General features: G+C 35.9%; 1 pseudogene; it reads right to left on the minus strand.

Moving 5' to 3' along the window:
* Window positions 1–1718: 1718 nt before the first annotated feature.
* On the minus strand, window positions 1719–5955 carry LOC132034694 (enoyl-[acyl-carrier-protein] reductase [NADH], chloroplastic-like; annotated as a pseudogene).
* Between the last annotated feature and the right edge of the window lie 12035 nt (window positions 5956–17990).

Here is a 17990-nt window from a genome sequence, read left to right on the forward strand (position 1 = left end):
GAAAAATTTGTCGTTAATCCTATTACAGGGATTATCAACAATTTTTACTCAATTCGTAGCTAATTCCCTTAATTGAACCCATTATCTTTTTTAAACTTCAACTTAAATTCCCTTTTTTTTTTTTCATAAGTTTTGTTAAAACCCTATTAAATTAATAGGACCTAGTGTGTTTTATGACATGCAGTCCAAGATTCTGATTTTTTGTTCACGAGCAACTGATGAATTAATTTTCACATTTTTTTTCTGTTCTCGGTTTGGTATTATAACAAAATGGCCATGTGCATACAGCTGATGAAGAATGCGGTACCAGAAGGAGAAATGATGCCAAACGGGGACATAAGGCGAGTCAGTTTTTGCTAAGCTACTAAACAACGGGGACATATCGTGAACCCAGTCTTTACTGAAGCTAATCCCAGTTTCAGGGGATGATGCTCGCGAATTACATATCACTTGGGTAAAGAAACTGCAAGGAACCGGGGAAAGGTTTTTACACGGGGCTTCGAGTCGATAACTCCCCTGAAACTGATGATGCCAGTATTGGCAAAAGGGGAAGTTGCTTGAGATGTAGAAATGTCTGTATATTCCAAGTAGGTATTTTGGTGTACAAAAAAAAACAGACCTTTTTTGTCTTGGGATAAATTTTGCTTGCCATTTCTTTTTTGAAATTTTTTTTAAAATTGTCCATTTTGAATGTGTAAAGCTACTGGATCTGAGGCTTTCCATATTTTACCATATTAAGTTCTTCTATCATTAATCCTTTCCCAACCCCTGGTAGGTTTTTTTTGTTTTTTGTTTTCCATAATATTTTTTGTCATTGCTCTCTTTTTTTACTAACTATCTGGTATTAAACTCAATGCCTGATTAACCCGGTTTCTTGTTGGGGGCCCTTTTTCTCACTTAGAGATTTCTCCATTTGCAAGTTCTAATTTAGACACTAGTTAAGGGCGCCACTTTTTTTCATGGTCTCTGCAAAAAATTCCTGTTTTGTTTGTCTTCTAGTTCTCATTTCAGGATAAAATTTTATTACGGATATTAAAATTTTCCTCAATGTGTCCAGATCAAAAAAGATGGTTTTTTTAAATCCCCATAACAGTACTTCCTTATTTTGGTGTTTAATTTTACTTTTTTTTTCAAGCTATCTATCAAACGTTTTGAAAGTAGCAGCTCATCTCCCTTTTTTTCAAAAAACCACTAACCTTTAATTATCACCCCAAATGTATTAAAAACCAACTGAAAAACTTGAATCTAGAGTGGTTTTTTTGTGTGTTGGGCCATCCCCACTCTCTCCCGGGGGGCTAAGGGTTGTTTTTTTAAAAAAGCACAAATTCACTTTTTTTCTCATTTTTATAGCCCCCATGATAAGTAGGTGAGAACTAAGTACTCGCTTAAAAGTCCCCGGAATTTTTTTCTACAAATGAATTGAGAAAGCAAGGGAAAAGACTTGATACTAATTCATAGAGCCGGTGCTGTGTTGCCGTGTAAGGCCCCCCCCACTCTCATCCCGGCCTAAGGGGTTTTCTTTTGAAAATAAGCCATCTCCCAGAAAAGGGAAAATTTAAAAACCCGGGAAAATCATTACTTTATTTACTCTATAAAATATCAATCATACAACATTTGATGATTTTGAAAGGCCCTGGCCAAGCCATTCTTGGGTTGACCATAACAGTGTTAAACCCCAATAACTAGTACACAAATACAAACGGCACCAATATTTCTATTCACCTCTTGGGAATGTTGAGGTCTTTAAATATAGGACTGCGATACCCACGCCCATTGCATTCAATCCGTTGTCAACATATATAACCGCACCAGTAATTGCTGAAGCCAGGGGCGATGCTAGGAAGGCAGCTGTATTCCCTATTTATCTACAACAAGTTTTAAAGCATATAACAAAAATGAGCAGGGGGAAATGTAAAGAAAACATTTTTAGTGAAAAAATACAACTTTGTGGATATTTCCCGTGATTTCTTTCTGGAGGGTGCATTGGCTATGGAGTAGTCAATCATCATATCTATGAAACCAATTGCTTTTGCAGCCGACTTCTAACGGCCTGAAAATAAAAGTTTCTCGTCAAAAAAAAATTTCATGAAAAGGAAAATTAATGAAAAAGGGTTTGGTTTATAATGGAGTAGGGGTTTCCTTCCTTCTTGGTTTCCAGTTTTTACCCTCATTTTTTGTGTCTTCCCCCTTGTTTAAAGCAATGCCTCTTTCTTATTTGGTAACTCTTTTCCAACATCAAAAAGCATGTTTAAGACCACAAGATTAAAAGGGGCATTTTAGTACTTAAAACTTTTTTAGTTTAAGCCAAGATTAAAATTTTCCTTTTTTCTAACTCTCCAAATTTAAACTAAGAACTTAGTTAAAACAAGTGGAATTGGTTGAGGGTTTTCATGTAGAAACTAGAATAAACTACCTTAAATGGATTTATGTTAACAGTAAAAATTTGGGGTTACCCAAAGAAAATGAATGGACAACATACCGGCAGATATAGTGTTCACCCTAATTTTCTTTTTTTTCCCGCCTAAACCCAGTCCTACATTTAATCACCTTTCAATGACAGATGCAAAAATTTGGGGGATAAGAGATTAAAGGGGCAAAAGGGGTTTTTTTTGTCTTTTTTTTTTTCAACAGGTCAATAAAACAACTCACTTGGTGTCACTCTCAAGTGCTGCTTTGAGAACTCATTCCCCCTCCATATCTGTAATGACATTTTCAACCAATAATTCCTCATACGAACAGATTTAAAATTTAAAGTTTTATCATCTAACAACAAAACAAGAAGGGGGAAAAAAAAAATGTACCCTGGAATGATCCTCTCAGAAGCAATATAAGTCAGAGAAATTGAAGAACCACCTGTTAAAACCATTTTTAAAATTTTAGTGTTAAAAAATGCTTTTGGACTCGGGAACTTTTTTACTGCCTAATTTTTTAAAATAAATCTAGTAATAGTTTGTTTTTGCTATTCTATTTTATAGTAATTAATCAGTGAAGATTTTCAAACCATTTTCAAAAAAATTTTCTTACCGAGGTCTATCGGGGAAAAACCTCTCACCCAAAAGGTAGGGGTAAGGTTTATCATCCCCCCCCCCGGACCCCGTGGAATTGGGGATGTTTTGTTGTTGGTTTGTCAGTTTAAGATTTAATTTTGGAGATATTCTAGGCTTCGAATTTAAAGATTATCTTTTTACTGTTTTTTTACGCAAGTTCTCCATAAATGCAGAACTCAAAAAGCTAATAAATAGTTCCCTTTTTCTTGGTATTTTTTTTTTTACCCCTTTTTCCTGTTTTTATCCCCCCAAAAATTTTTTTTTTAAAAACAACACAAAAGGAATATTTTGGGGAATTACATAATTGTAAAAAAGGCATAAAAACAAGAAGCGAAAGGAAAAACATAGAAAGGGAAACTAAATACATCCTGGGTTCATAATTGGAAGGAAATGCTTTAGCAAAACACATAGGAATAACTTGATGCATTTCCAGGTACCCTTTCCCCGATGTCCCCAAAAAAGAGGTTTAGTCACCTAATGGTTGAATGATTTCATGAGAAAGATCGCTAAAGAAGCATTTTTTTAAATTTTTAAAAGGTGATACCTCCGGCCCTTAGCAAGTGAATGCACAAGAATGCGATGCTCCCAAAATCCTCCTTCACGGATTCTGCAACTTCCTATAAAAAAGAGAAATCAGGGGGAAGAGCATGCAACTGAGTGATACAAACTTTGGAGGTCGAAAATTTTAATATCAAAAAGATGAAGATGTCCCGTACATGCCTAAAGATAGCCAAACAAAAAAAACTATAATGATGCATTACTTATTTTACTTTCCGGTTCTTTAGTGTGCACAACTAGGGTGGCAAACGGGGGGGGATCGGATTGGGCGGGTTTAAAAAAGGTTAAAAAAAAAGGATAAAATATCCGACCACCCATCAACACAAAAAAAAAAATGGGTTAACCAAAAGATAATATGGATTCCATGTTATCCATTTGGGTTTTAAGGAATGTTTGAAAACAAGCTAAAAGCCAAAATAAGCAACTGAAAACAAGAACTAAAGAAAAAACAAGCGAAAATGGGTATTGACAATATGGATATCCCTATTATCCATCTAGATATCCATTTTTTAGTGGGTAAATCCACATTTGGTCCATTTTAAAGTCAGGATAAACCATGCTTAATGGGTCGGATTGGATGGTTAACCTTTTTTTTTTTTTTTTTTTTTTTTTTTAAACCCTTTTGCCAACTCTATGCACAACCATGTTTGAGTTTCTCATTTTGTTCAGCAGTGCACAAAAAAGGTGAACAGAAAAAAATACATCCGAAACGTCCACTTAGAAGAACCAGCATAACGCTTTTTTGCTTTAATCTGCATGGTAAGAGAACAAAAATGTTTCAGGATAACACAATTGAAACACAATAAATAAGTTCACAAAAAACCCCATAGGCTTTGAAATTACATCTTCAGGTACATCCTCAAGACTGTCAAAAACAGCACCCAAAGGGGGTAAATTTTTGTAATCTCCATCAAAGAGCCATCTGGCAAACTGACAAAAATGTATTTAGCGAGAAGAATATAAAGTTCTTTTAGCACTACAAAAGAAAACAAGTTTAGACTCTAACACGCGTGATTCATCAAATTTCCCCACGTCGTAATTTGTTTCGAAAATGTTTAAGGCCTGTAAAGAAATGCAAAAACATCAAAATGTTAGAAGATTTTACGGAGATTTAAAGGTGAAATATCAAAGGTTTTTGTAAATTTCACTTACTGGCCCCCAAGTTCCAACTAGAATTTGGCACCTGCAGCCCAAGGATTTGAATCCCCACCCATATCCATTATCATCAGCTATACCAGCTAAAAAAGCCCTTTTGCCTGCAAACATCGTTTACAGTTTTCTAAAAAGGTAGACATTTTTTTGTTGAGAATATTTTTAAAATTGTCGTTCTCTCTAACAACAAAGCGATGGTCACATACTTCAACATGATATCAAAGCAAAAAAAGAGGTCCCGGTTTCAAGTCTCACCGCCACCATTATAAAAAGAATTTTCATATGTTTAGCCGATGAAAAAAAGGGGGAGTTAGGCCCGCACGTGAAGGGGCGTGTTGAGAATTTTTTTAAGTAAATAAATTTGCTCTCCCCCAAACCCCTTAAGTTTTTGGATGAGATGGTCACACACTTATCAAAGTACATCGTGCGTTATAGTTAATTGTAGATAAAAGAAGATGGGAATTTTAAAAGGACATTCTGCCCTAAAAATTTTTCCCAACTTTGGTTTTCTACATGAGATTACAAAATTTCTCTTTCACTATCGAAAAAAAGGCAAGGGGGGGAAACCCCAATTTTAAAAGGGAGAACAGGAAATAGAAAGAAAATCTTCTCTTTCCCTCACTCAGATCTTAAGGGTGTGTTTGGTATGGAGGAAAACATTTTCAAAAATTTTTTTCCTTTTTTCCCATTTTTTGAAAAATTTTTCCCTTTTGGGAAAAGAATTTCCCTTTAAAAAAATGAGGAAAATGACTTTCCTAATAGAAGTGGGGAAACAAGTTCCATAAGTGACATTCCAAGTTCATTGTCTCCTCCTCACCCCCCCAAACCCCGCACCCCATCCCCCCCCCCCCCCCAAACACACACCCCCCCCTTTAACCCCATAGTGTTTTGTTTAGATCACATGTAAATGTTATTGGGATAATATTTTTTTGCCCACTTTTTTTCCCAGAAACATTTTCCTATGAACCAAACACACCCTTAAAGTGCACAGGAGAAAAGTTTTTGAAAAACTAAAAACCAGGAGAACCTAACCTTTCAAATCAATCGGAAAACCCAGAGGCAGGCTTGCTTTCATCACCTTCTGATTTTGCCTTGGTGACAACTTTCTGTAACTTTTGAGTTGTAGATGTGAAATTGGGCAAAAAATTTGAATAGATGAAACGTGACAACTACTGGCAAGTCTATTCCAGGGTAGTTTTTTTGGTACCACCAAAGTTTGTTAAAAACAGACCCCGGGAAAATTTCCCTTTTAGTAGAGAGTATGCAGGGCCCTAGCTATTGCTATTTGCAAGCTTGAAGCTGCAGTTGCCCCCATTTCTAGAAGAAAATATTGCAGTGCAGCTGAAACCCTTTGAGAATGTTTTAAAAATTAAAACAGGAACATTCAGAAATCCAAAACCTTCTTTCGATAAGTGCATTCAGAAACATACAAAATTGTTTTAGGTGTTCAAAGAAACCTAATGAAAGAACAATATGAAAGCAGACTGCACTTTAAACAAAACCCACTAAAGATAAAAATTTTAAAACACAACAAAAAATTTCCCTTTGATGTTTATTCATAATGCGGAAAAAATAAAACAAATTTCCCAAGGGAAACCCAAAACCCCCAAAAAAAAGATGAGCAGTAAACAGATACTTGATTCACATTTGATTTAAAAAAAGGGGAAAAGATAAGTGTCTCATCCATAGCTTTGGTTAAAAACCCAACATTTGTATTTAAAAATCTACTTTTGGTAGGGAAGAAAATATTTTCCTATTTTCCCATGTTTGGTTGGTCAAAATGTTTCGGAAAAAAATTTCCCCTAGGAAAACAAGCTCCTTAAAAGGGAAAAAAGACTTCCCCAATGAAAATAGGGGAAAAAGGAATTTTATAAGCGCATTTAAATTCATTGTCTCCCCTTCCCCTCCCCCGCCCTCCCCGACCCCACCCCCCACCACCTCCGAACCCCCCCCCACCCCCGTAGTGTTTTCTTTTAAAATTTCATATAGTACATGTTATGGGGATAAATTTTTTTGCCCTTTCCAAACACTAGAAAATAAGTAAGAAACCAATTTGTTTTCCCAAAAAAACATTTTTTCCAAAAAACGTGTTCCTTCATACCAAAAACACCCTTAATATGTATAAATAATTTATTAAGAAACCAGTAAATTGTGTTTCCTAGAATTCAAAACCCCTAAAAACAAAACCGCTCCGCCTCCGCCAAAAACGCAAAGCTATATAATTAATTAAACCCTCAAAGATGAAAACTTTAAGCACAACACATACTTTATGCTAATGTTTATTCAAAACGCAGGAAAAAATAAGCATAATTTCAAAAAACCAATACCCAGAAAAAAAATAAAACAAATATAAACTGAAACTTGAATTACATTTGAAAATTATTAAAAAAAAAAGACAAATGTCTCTCCAAAAAAATCATATAGTTAAGCCCCCAAAAATCAAAGATGGCTTTTAAAAAATAACACACACACTTTATCCTAATCTTTATTTTAAATGCAGCCAAAAATTTAAACATAATTTCAAGAAACCAATACTCAAAAAAAGATAAAGCAATAAAAACTAAAATTTGAATCACATTTGAATTATTAAAAATAAAAGAAAGACAAGTGTTCCCTCCAAAAAAACCCATAGAAACTATGAAGTTAAACCCTCAAACTCCAAAAATGAAAACTTTAAACATAACATACAATTTAGGCTGATGTTTTTTGCAAATATAACCAAAATTAAGCTACCCATAAAAAAAAATAAAGCAGTAAAAACTGAAACTTGAATCACATTTGAATCCTTTTTAAAAGAAAAGACAAAGTGTATCATCTAAAACAAAACACATAACAACTATAATTAAACCCTCAAACTCAAAATGTTAGGCTAATTTTATTACAAATGTAGCCAAAAAAAAAATAAATTTCAAGAAACAAATACCAAAGAAAAAGATAAAACAGTAAAACTAAAAGTTGAATCACATTTGAATTATTATTAAAAAAAAAAGAGAAAGATATGAACCTTGAGGTGACGAGTAGAATTGTGAGTGTAAAACCTTTTTTTTTTCCCGCTATCCTTTTAGAGAAAAAAAATTTGGGCAGCATTAACAGTAGTAGTAGTTTTTCTGTTGGGAGTCTTTAAAGTGGGGAAAAAAAGAGCTGTCAGGGAAATAGCTGGGCCTAAGTATTTATGGGCCTACAAAATCTTATTGGGCTTAGCTCATTATTGGGCTTTAAAGAGGGAAAAAGAAGAGTTGTGGATCATTCCCACAAATGGCCCCAACCCCCCCAAAATTTTTAGTCTTTAATTTTTATCCTTTAACATCTTCCGAGGCAAAAAGTTTAGTTATTGTTCGGTAAAGTGTACATTTTTCCCATATGTATCGTAACATCTCCGAGTTATGTCGGGAAAGACAAAACTTTCAAAGCTAAACATAATTCGAAAAATACTACACAATTTATGTCCATAAAATTAATTTAAAAGTAATCGGGGAAACGGGGAAAAGTTTCCGAAGATAAATGTTACAAAACTTAAGCCCCGGATATTTTCATTTGGCTTAGGGGACAAAATAAACAACCAAAAATATAAAGGGCAAAAAATTTAAAAACCCTACGTTTGAAGGGGAAAATTTTTGCAAAAAATTCAAGGGCAATTCCCAAGCCCTTATTTTGGGTGGTCTTTGATTTTTGTCCATTAAATTGGTGGTCTTTAATTTTGTTCCTTCGTTAAAACTCCTTGGTTTCTGGTTCGAACCCCTGCTCAGAATTTTTTTTTTTTTTTTTAAAAAAATCGTGGTGGTTTAAAACCCCAAAGGAGTTTTGACATCTTGTGCAGAATTTCAAGCCTGATATCTTGGCAGTATAGTTTTGGGCAAAACTCTGTCTTGTTTCCACTTTGCTCGATGGTATTTGCCTAAATGACTTTCATGTTTTTTTGCGTATTCTTATCATGAAATTTTGGTAACACATCCATGCCGCTGCTTGATTTTTAATCGACCCATTTACGTCATCATGCAATGTACTAATATCAAGGTAATTTTACAAACATTAAGCATTAGGAAAATAAAAATTCAAATGCAAAAGCAGCGACTTGAAAGTTCAAATTTTTACAAGGTAGTTTTGAAGGCAAAGTTCGCCTTGCGAATCCAAACATCTCGTCTTGCGAATTTTTTTTTTTTTTTTTTACTAAGATGTCTTGAACTCGAACCTTGGAGTAGGCGAGGGAAAAAATTAAAAAAAGACATCACCTGACGGGCAAAAACTGCCCATTTGGGTCGCTGAAGGACAATCACCGGGAAGCTATAGTGGTTCTATGAAATCTGCCGACTAAGAATTGTTGGAACGCCTACAAAATGTTTTTTGGGCCCGAAGAGGGCAATGAGTTTCTGGGAAATTGATTTTCCTACAAAATGTCACCGGGCTTATTTCAGTGTGGATCTAATGGTTTAAACCTAACTCAGAAAAAAGGTTATATGAACTATTCAATATAGGTCACTTCTATACGCTTTGTTAGTTTTTTGTGTTAAAGGGCCCTCACCGTTATACATGAGGCGACAAAACCGAAACCCGCTTCACCGCTTGACACTTAATCCTTGTGGACAAGTTAAAAATCATCATTATAACATATTGGAGCTTCCAAAACATGGGCAATCCCATCTAACCTAACGACCAACCACACCTACCGTCAACGATTCATGGTTATCCATCCATGATTGACCCATTTACCCTAACCTTGCGAATATCCTCTTTAACCTTTTGATTCTCAAGCAATGTCGGAAGGTTCGACAATTCCATTGAAAGTCAAAATGCTATAAATGTCGGTGTGGAGTTACGCTCTAAATTTGACCGCCTCTTCCAATCCAAATGCTTTCTTTAATAGGCTGCGTTCTTTTCATACTCAGAGGTTCTGCCATTTTCGTGATCAATGTTTATATACGAAATCATGGGATCGGTTTTTTAAATTGATCTGTGATTGTACATTTTGATGAATTTTATTTGTAAATTAGTATACCGGTTTAGAAATCTTGATGACTAAAATACATTAAATCTCGTCAATTTTGTTATAGGTTACTAATTGTGGATATTGAATGAAAGACAAACATCCTCTACCACGGAACCCAATTATATTAGATCTAAAGAGTAAATCTTCCTCCAAATATAGATATCTATTTAAATTAGCTTAAGTCTTGCTCGATGAAAGGTTTAGGTATGCGGAATCTAAAATTGTGTCTATGAAGGCTATTAGTATTCTAAGGGACTCGAAGAAACTCTGAAGAAAATGATTTTTGTCAATCTCGCAGGTTATGGTAACTACTTAGTATCTTATGAGGAGTAAGTTGAAGAAATGGAGTTTATAATCTACTCAAGAGGCCCAAGAGTCTTGACTTTGGAGAAGAAAAACCCAAAAATTAAAAAGCTTGAAATTTCAGGTTTCTGATTGGCTGTGTTTCTTGTTGGGATGATGAAATCAATAAAGTAGTTATGATCGGTTGTTGTAATCAAGTGATTGAAGTTAATGCCATGTTGTAAATATTGTAACTCTTTGTTGTAATGAAGGTGACCTATCCGATCTTTTGAATAATTAGAAATACCATCACAAGGAAATACTTACATTCCGGATATTTATGTCACGCCCGAACCGTACATGGGAAGTAACACGGCACTCGGGCCTTGCTTGCATGTGATCGAAAACCTCATGGCGCTTCTTAACATCGGGCATGGCGAGAACATGACTTAAGTGCATGATGAGCTTTTATAAAACATGAAAACGTAATATTAAACGAAGTACTTGATTAAGTCATGAATGCTAGCATGAAATCATAAAAAACGCATTAGCCGCAAACATAAAAGCACAACCGACTCCGTGAACTAACATATTGTTTGTCTTGTCTATGAAACCGGAAAACATGTTTGAAACACGTAACATACTAGGACATGGCCACAGCACTACCATAGATGAAAACTAAATAAGAAAGACAATGTTGAACCCCGAGAGAAGGGGCTCGCGAAGCCGATAACCGAGGTGATCTTTATGAGCGTTGTGTCGTCATGCTCCTGAAAACCGCGTGCGTCATGAAGTGTAGCCCCCGGGAAACGTAGAAAGGGGATGTTAGTACATGGTGAATAGTATTGCATGTAACACTCATCGAAATGAAGAACATGTCACAATATAGGTATAGGACATGAACTCAAAACCGAATATAACTCGAACATACATAAAGGGATGAGTAAAGTCTGAAAAAAGTAATAAACCAATATAATGGAAATACATGTATATATAACTCGTTGTAACTTGGGGAGTGCTTATATAACCGACAACATGATCCGGTACTTGCGTCCTACCAGTAGAACACTCACACTCATTGTGTGATATGAGATTTAAATAATAATAAGCATGTAAGGATCCAAACTACATAATGAAGGTGTTGCCTCGCTTGCGGACAACCACTTATCCACGGTGGCTACGTTGTTTTGTGGGGCTTTGCCGAGTCTTCTCGGTTAACTAAGCAAATCCCAAAACATTTGAATTATCATGATAGCTTGTGAGATCATGGCTTCATGAGATACTTGTCATAGTCTTGCAAACATGTTCTTGATTCACTAATATTAATAATAATAATCATAAATACATATAGTTATCTTGAAAACATGCTTGTGTCTTGCTAATAAAACCATAAAGTTTAATAAAAACATAACGGGAATGCATGAGGATGAATTTGTGATTCACGCATTAAGCTTGGGTTCCTAATAACCGTAATGGAAGATTAGGAATACAATAATGGATATAGATACACAATTCATGATCATAATTACATAACTATGGGCTACCAATATGTTGGATTTAATGCCCTAGGATTTGAACTTCATAGAATATGAGAAAATAAAAATAAAAGAAGCGAGGCATGGGGAAGAACGTAGAGATTCCCAAATGTAGATAGAAGTCTTCTATACCTTGGTAAAGTTCCAAACTTGAAACAATTCCCTAGGGTTTAGACCTTGAGCCTTGAGTATGAGTTTTTTCTTGGAAACCCCAGATTAGGAACAATGATTTCTTGCTTAGATTATTAGAGTACATGTTAGAATTGATTTGGAAGGGATTTTATCTTGATGTTTTGGATTGTTGCTAGGGCTTGGAATTGTGAATAATGAAATAAAAGAACTGAAGGCCTCAATTTATACCAAATTGAGTCGGAAAATTATATGGTCATTTATACGGTCCGTATAATATGACCATATTTAATCATGGCGCAAAACAGAATGTCGAGCTGGAATTTCATGAAATATGGCCATTTTATTCGGTCCATGTAAAATTATATGGACCGTATAATTCGTCCGTATAATATGATCAGTGAGCGGACTGCTCTGTAATCCTTCAGCAAAATGGCCATAACCTTTTGTACAGATGTCCCCTTGACCTCCATAATATACCGTTGGAAAGGTATTTCAAAGGGCTACAACTTTCATCAAGGAAGTTTTCCAAAATTCCTAATTAATAAAGGGGTTGTGGTCACTGGAAGTAAGACCTTCTACAAACTCACTTGAAAATATGCCCCGTAGAGTGGCTTCCAACTTTGTTTTGGCCAAAGACGCTTCTTATAACTTGATTAGTTTTCAACACACTTCCTATAATCCTCATATTGGTTCCATTATATTATCAACTTATGAGTCAAACTTTAGCCCGAAGCGAAGAGGTATTACACCTAGTCTATAACTATGACATTATCTTCCTCCTTCAAATGAACAATGAAGTAAACGAGCTTGTTATTCTCACATTTTCAAATCTGAAAGCCCAACACATCCCCTATTTCTAAATCTTTTGAATTAATAAAGCCTTTCCATCCTCGAGCGAGACGCTTTGGCGCTCTTCGATTTTGTATCGCATATTGAATGCATTATGGTCATATACATAGACAACCGCTCTCTCGGTAGGTTGGAAGATATTCATGAAGGTCACTTGGAAATATCTACAAAAATCTGTAGGCTCACTCACACCAGTATGATCACCCTTGAAAGAAATCACTCTACTCCCAGTTTGCACTCTTCTAGCTTGCCTCATTCTTAACCTTTTTTGCTCTTTAGAAATAATCTTTGGCCCTAGATCTGGATCACTATCATCCTCTAAAAAAAAAAAAAAAAAAAAAAAAAAAAAAAGGACCAAATCTTTCATACCACCCCGTGGAACTCTAGGTGTGGGCATGAAATAAAAGTCATTTTCTTATAATGGTTGAGGTCTTGAATCGTCGACATCAACCTCTTGTGCTTCAATGATCCGGCCTTTTTCCTAGTTCTTGAAGTACTTGTTTCTTCAAATAATTTCGTAAAAAAAAAAAAAGCAAAAAGGATTATTTCATTTGAATATTTCATAGGTAAAGTATAAATAAGATAGGTAATTACCTTACATTGTGAGAATATGAACCATACTTGCTACATGTCATTCTAGTTCCTTTTCTAGAATGTGCCCACGCACCAGCTCTTTTAATTGCTGCATCCTTTTCTCTAATTTTTTTTTTCACCTTAGGTCTCCGCTCGCACAATATCACACGTGGGGCATTTTATGTTCGGTAACACTTTCCTTAATTTCTCCTCTCTAACAAAGTAGCGACTTGAGGCCCATATGTCAACAAGTAGGCTTCCTTGCTATGCCACCAGTTAATTTCAGTCATAAGATCAATCTTTTGGTACAACAATGCCTTGATGGCATGGGATGCCAGTTAGCTGCCAAGATCTGCATGTGCATTTTGTTTTGTACCAGATTCACTGTGTGCCTATCATCACCCTCAGACACTTTATACCCATCCTTACTATTAAAATCAATATTACATAAGTTTGCTATCATCATGTGGGCAGTAAACTACTTCATGCTATATAGACCGTAATTAGTGGTCCATGTCCTTGCCTCATCTTCCTTGTCTCTCAGCCTATTCATTATCTTAAGTCTAATCTCCTCAAGCATTCTCAAGATAGGCTTACCTCTTTGTTACACCTTGGGAATTTCCGGACTTGATGCCTTGTGAGTAGGCTAACGTGAGCTTAAGGTGATTATGAAACCCTTACAAGATTAAGGAAAGTATTAGATAGCTTAAGGAGCGTACTATAAGATTTTGAGTCATACAAATATGTGAAGTTTAGTTTATTGAAGGAAGTGAAATATAAGTCGTGTTCATAAAGGTTTTCGCTATAATTGAGCTAATATTTATTTGGTGATGTCTTAAGAGGCTTCTATAAAGCCTATTGTATGGTTAATGAAGTGTTATATTGTGATATCCCGTATTTTGTACGTTGGAATGTTCTTAAGTTGGTTGCGACAAGTTATGGACAAGACTTGTAATTGCCGGTTTTGTTGATTTTGTTTTAATGCACAAGTCGCATATTCACCTTTGTTAGGGGTAAATTTGGAATAAGAAAAATTTGGGGTTAAGAGTGAATTATGGAAAGTTAAGCAATTCATGAAAATTAAGGGCTAGAAGTGAAATTTTGGAAACTAAATATTTCATGAAAATGGCCATATGTGGCCATGTGTGTGAAGTGGGCCATAGGCCACATGTGTAAATTATATTTGTAGGGGACATGTATATAAAGACCAAAGGTGACAAGGCAAGACACATAATTCATCTTTTCAACTTTAGAAATTTCAAGAAACTTGAAGAAAAAGGAAGAAGGAGAAAACGGCCAAGGAGAGAAAAATGGAGGTCCAAAAATAGCCATCAAAAAAATTATTTCTTCTAGGTTTTCAACTAATTGGAAGGTCTGTTTTGCATGAAGTGGTTGTTGGAGCAAACAAATCCTTGGTTCTTGCAATTCTCAACCCTAGCTAGATGTGAAGTTGAAGGGAAAAAGGTAAGATTTAATCTTGTTTTTATATATTGTGGATGGTGTATGTAGGTTGTAGTATGTGAAAATGGATGAAATTCATGAAATATGGCATGTTGAAGTGTTGGCCGTGTGTATGTAGTGGTGTGTAGGAATGAAGAATTAAGTGTATTGAGCATGTTTGTGTGTTGTTGTAGTGTGTAGAAAATGAATGAGACTCATGAAATTATGCATGATGATGATTGGCCGTATAGGGGCTGTTTTGAGTAGGTTATGGCCGAATTGATTTTACTTAGTATTTTGGTTGTTGTTGTCATGGATTATGTGATGAGAATGAAGGTATTGAATGGTTCAAGTTGAAGTTATAATTGTTGTGAGCTTGGCCGTGTATATGTGGTGTTATGTAGGAATGATGAACAAATTTTATTTAGTGTTTTGGATTGTTGTGTTGTGGATTCAATGATGCAAATGAAAGTTTAATGGTTCGAATTGATTCTGATCGCGTGTGGGCTTTTGTTTTGAAAGCTAATGTGAATTAAATGTAATTTCTTGTATTTATGAAGATGATGTTGTTAAAGTGTGGATTGTTGGAGTAGTTTATGAGTTTTGGAAGAAAGAAATATGTTATTGTTGTTCATGTTGAGTTGGGAAGGTTTCGGGTTCCATGGTGTATTGTTTGGATTGTTTGAATGTTGGGTGGATTGTTTGAAGCATTCTTGAATTTTGTTTGAATGATCTCGATTAGTATTTGAATATGTGAGCGTCGATATTGATTTGAATGTGTGTAGTTAAATGGAAGGTAAATGAAATGTCGTCGAATTATGTGGATGAAGGTTGTTAATGCTAGAATGCGTTTGAAATCACTTATTGATATTGTTGGAATGGTTGTTGGTATTGTTGTTGATGATATTGGTAGTTGAATTCTGGTTGTTGAATTTATAGGGGAAATGCCGCCCAAATTTTCGTAGATAAAGTGCTAGTTTGGAATTGGATTACTAAGTGCCTATGGCTAATGTTTGGTGTTTAATGACGATATTGTAGATTTTGAGAAGCCGAGGCGTAAGTTTGGATTAGCCCAGGGCTAAACAAGGTATGTAAAGCTTACCTTTCCTTCTTTGGCATGTCTTAGATATGGCTAAGCTATGATACGTTAACGAGCCTTTGGGTAATTCTATTCTTAAAGTCCAAGCATGTTTACGATGCTTATTTGCTTCTTGATGTTGGCATCTTATTTGGTCAAGCTACGGTTTATATGTCTTTGTATGATTGGTTTTCAAAAAGGTTGCATAAAAGTTTTGTTTTCAAAAGAGTTTTGTAACTACGAACGTCCGTAACTTTCACAGACAGAACCGGATGGCTTTGATATGCTCGGGAATGATTCTATAACGTATAATGACTTAAATTTTCAAAGGCGGGCCCGGGTTGGGTTGACGCTCGTCCGTGGGTCCCGCGACTTTCCTTTGTACAGTGCCAACGACTTTTTGAAAGAACTTAATATGACTACCTTTCCGACCCCCGAGTATGATTATATATTTATCTGTTGAGTCCGAAAGGATGATTCGTATACTTATGATTTTGATACGTAACTATGGTTTCTGAAGTTCGGTTTGATATGTTCTCGAGTGATATTTGGAAGAAAATCTGATTTGGCTACTGTTTTGGCTTACAAATGATGGTTCGTTTTGATTAACCTATTAAGTCTTTGAAAATATTTTAAAGTGTATTTGGTTACTCACGATTCTGCTCGTGCATTCTGTTGTTACATTTTTCGCCAAGTCCTGGGCCGGTTATGTTATCGTGCGCACTATGCTTTATTCCGGAGTATGATGCGTCCGGTTCACCGAGCCCCTTTTTGGCCGGGAACCGTGTATATATTATGGTGTTATGATGTGTCCGGTACGCCGAGCCCCTTTCGGCCGGGTACTGTGTATATATGCTATGTTATATGTTGTATTCTGAAGTATGATGTGATTCCGAAGTATGATGTGTTTTCGAAATATAATGTGATATGATATGTGATGATTTGATGATATGATAATCTGATGATATATGTTATGAATATGTATTCTGGAATATGATCAGTTGGAATCAGAGCCGGTGGTGGGGCAAACCCAATGGTGGGGCAAACCCAATGGTGAGGCAAAATTCCACATTGGTTTAGGCCAATCCCACATCCTGCTTAGTTTAGACAATCCCACATTGGTTTAGGCAAATCCACATCGGTTAATGTCATCTCATATGATAAGTTATGATATTATGATGTGTTACGGTATGAATATGATGATCATTCGCTTATGTCACTCGGTCCCGATATGGGCAATATGATACATGCCATTGATATGCATGATTTGTGTTTCGGAGTAAGTATTTTGGCATTACGATTATTATATTTGTCTTCTTACCTCGATGTAAGATCTGCGTTTCGAATGCAAGCACTTTGGTATTCGGTTATTATGCTCACTTTCGTACTCCTTACTTCGGTTATGACCTTGTTTTCTCTCGTATGCCATGCTTTACATACTCGGTACATATTCCGTCCGACCCTTTCTCCGGGCCGCGTTCATGCCGTGCGGTATATACAGATGAGTAGAAGATGTTCCGGCGGGATTGGCGAGCTCTTTTTCTCACGAGCGCCGCCGAGTCGAGTGCTTATGTTGTGATATCTGGGAGTTATGTTAGAGACTTTGCGTACGATGTCGAGTGTATGATATGTCGATTTGTTTTGAAATGACTATATAAGCCGATGTATTGTTGTGCGTTACATTACGATTTCATACGATGGCGAGACTTTATTTGATTTGAAAAAGATGAAAAGCATGTTTGTTTTCCGAAAATTTTTTTCATTATGTGCTTGTCATGTTTTGCGGGCCCGAGATGATTATGAGTATTACGAAAGTTAGCGGGTTCGCTTGGCCCCTAGGTAAGGGTCGGGTGCCCATCATGCCCTATCGGAAATTAGGGTGTGACATATATAAGTGCCAAGAAGGTTCCACGAGGATTGGATATCAAACAAGTCGACGAGAATGAAATTCGGATTTTCCCAGTTGTACGGCCATTTGTACGGACCGTATAAATTATACGGCCCGTATAATGGTCCGTAGATTTGTTCCGCAGAAGGGTGCAACTGGGAAGATTATACGGTCTGATTATACGGACCAAGTATAAATTATAAGGCCCATATAATTGGCCGTATAATCGGGTCGGGTCAGATTTTCTTTTTATATACAAGGCCGACCCTTACTCATTTTTCATTTCCCACATTTCTTCCAAGCTCTCCAAATCTCTAAAACCCTTCTCCAAACATATTTTACCCAAACCCAAGAGATTACAAAGATCAAATAGCAAGAATCAAAGTGTTCATGTGTTAGAAGGCTTCCTAGGGTTGGTAGATTTCAAGAAATACTTGGGCATTGTAGCTAGGGTTTTTACACAAGTTGATAG

This window comes from Lycium ferocissimum, chromosome 10, assembly GCF_029784015.1.
Source record: "Lycium ferocissimum isolate CSIRO_LF1 chromosome 10, AGI_CSIRO_Lferr_CH_V1, whole genome shotgun sequence".
In the NCBI taxonomy this organism is placed as follows: Eukaryota; Viridiplantae; Streptophyta; class Magnoliopsida; order Solanales; family Solanaceae; genus Lycium; species Lycium ferocissimum.